A 2,431-nucleotide genomic window follows, 5' to 3' on the forward strand; every position below is an offset into this window, starting at 1 on the left:
CTGCCGCTTGAGACCATTACTCCTTGTTCTGTCATCCGGTACCACTAAGAACAGTCTAAATCCATCCTCTTTGGAACCCCCTTTCAGGTAGTTGAAAGCAGCTATCAAATCCCCCCTCAGACTTCTCTTCTGCAGACTAAACAATCCCAGTTCCCTCAGCCTCTCCTCATAAATCATGTGCTCCAGACCCCTAATCATTTTTGTTGCCCTCCGTTGGACTCTTTCCAATTTTTCCACATCCTTCTTGTAGTGTGGGGTCCAAAACTGGACACAGTACTCCAGATGAGGCCTCACCAATGTCAAATAGAGGGGAATGATCACGTCCCTCGATCTGCTGGCAATGCCCCTACTTATACATCCCAAAATGCCGTTAGCCTTCTTGGTAACAATGGCACACTGTTGACTCATACCCAGCATCTCGTCCACTGTAACCCCTAGGTCCTTTTCTGCAGAACTGCTGCCTAGCCATTCGGTCCCCAGTCTGTAGCAGTGCATGAGATTCTTCTGTCCTAAGTGCAGGACTCTGCACTTGTCCTTGTTGAACCTCATCAGATTTCTTTTGGCCCAATCCTCTAATTTGTCTAAGGCCCTCTGTATCCTATCCCTACCCTCCAGCATATCTACCACTCCTCTCAGTTTAGTGTCATCTGCAAACTTGCTGACGGTGTAGTCCACATGGTGCTCAGATCATTAATGAAGATATTGAACAAAACTGGCCCCAGGACCGACCCTTGGGGCACTCCACTTGATGCCGGCTGCCAACTAGACATGGAACCATTGATCACTACCCGTTGAGCCCGATGATCTAGGCAGCTTTCTATCCACTTTATAGCCCATTCATCCAGCCCATACTTCTTTAACTTGCTGGCAAGAATACTGTGGGAGACCGTATCAAAAGCTTTGCTAAAGTCAAGGAATAACACGTCCACTGCTTTCCCCTCATCCACAGAGCCAGTTATCTCATCATAGAAGGCAATTAGGTTAGTCAGGCATGACTTGCCCTTGGTGAATCCATGCTGACTGTTCCTGATCACTTTCCTCTCCTCTAAATTCTTCAGAATTGATTCCTTGAGGACCTGCTCCATGATTTTTCCAGGGACTGAGGTGAGGCACACTGGCCTGTAGTTCCCCAGATCCTCCTTCTTCCCTTTTTTAAAGAAAACTCAATGTTCTTTGAGCCGGAATTGAACCAGTGACCTAAGGATTCCCGCAGGCAGCTCCCGCAGGCAGCTCCTCTACAGTCCTCTGCTCTACCAGCTGAGCTATCAAAGGGACAGTCATAAGAAACTGCATGGAGTTCAAGAGGGTCTATTAGTAATTTCTGTTATCAAGCAGAGCTGTTTTCCACAAGAATTCAATAAGCAGAGCGTAGCATCTTGAATCCTGACCGATTTGTGGCAGCTCAACCCCATTTAAAATACAGAAATCATCTTGTAACCCTTAGAAGGCTTGTTCCAGGTCTGGAGCCAAACCTCATTTGCTTGGCAATTGTTACAGTTGGCTCAGTAAATACCTATATACTAATCTGCCGGCTGTACTGAATAAATGTCTCTAAGAACCTAATCTTATCTTGCTGGATGAAAATTGGCCTAAAGTATTATACTATGATCCTGATCCTGTAAACACTTACACCCATGAGTAACTTTAGGTCTGTGAATAATCCTATGGAGTTCAATGAGTCTAGTAACATGTAAAGTTACTCATGTATGTAAAGTGTTTACAGGATCACGGCCTTACATCTCTATCCTCTGCTTTCAGCCTATTCCAAAACAAACTTTTGAACATGCACACACACACACACACACACACACACACACACACACACACACACACACACACACACACACACACACACACACATATATTTATTATTGGACCCTAGAAGGATTAATTTATTCAGTTAATTTAAGATTTCTGTAAATTGTTAGAGACAGGAGGAAGCATCGATACCTCCATCACACACATAGTTTTGCGCCTGTGACATTATCTCCATCTGTCTTCAAGTCTCTGACCTTAATAACTTTTCAAGATCTCAATTGTTACATTTCTTCATCAGCCAAACCATGTCCATTAAGCCTCAATGAAAACAGCCCAATTTTACTGTGTCTTAGAAAACGAGATTACTATTTTTTAGATCTCTTTCATGCCGCTGGAAACCCAACACCCACCTTCTTTAAATGGATTAAATCCAGAGATATGTGAAAGTTTTATCATATAGATTTAGGTGTATCAATTGTGTGCCCTGTCACTTTTTAAATTAAATATATATATTTTTTTCAATGGAAGATAGCTAGGGCAACCTTGAGGCTAGGTAACTACTCAGATATTCATAACCAATTTAATTCATTAGTTCATGAATGATGATATTATCAGACTTGTTCATATCTTCTTCTGCATGAGAGGAGGACATAATACATTAAGAAAAAGAATG

The 2,431-nt window shown here is 42.6% G+C and overlaps 1 non-coding gene across 1 annotated transcript; it reads right to left on the bottom strand.

Moving 5' to 3' along the window:
* Nucleotides 1-1,169: 1,169 nt before the first annotated feature.
* On the bottom strand, nucleotides 1,170-1,272 carry TRNAY-GUA (transfer RNA tyrosine (anticodon GUA)). The gene is made up of 2 exons: nucleotides 1,236-1,272; nucleotides 1,170-1,205 (listed from the first exon to the last, which is right to left on the bottom strand). It is a non-coding gene; the product is annotated as a tRNA-Tyr (tRNA).
* Between the last annotated feature and the right edge of the window lie 1,159 nt (nucleotides 1,273-2,431).

The sequence above is a fragment of the Natator depressus genome, chromosome 12, assembly GCF_965152275.1.
Source record: "Natator depressus isolate rNatDep1 chromosome 12, rNatDep2.hap1, whole genome shotgun sequence".
NCBI classification, from domain to species: domain Eukaryota; kingdom Metazoa; phylum Chordata; order Testudines; family Cheloniidae; genus Natator; species Natator depressus.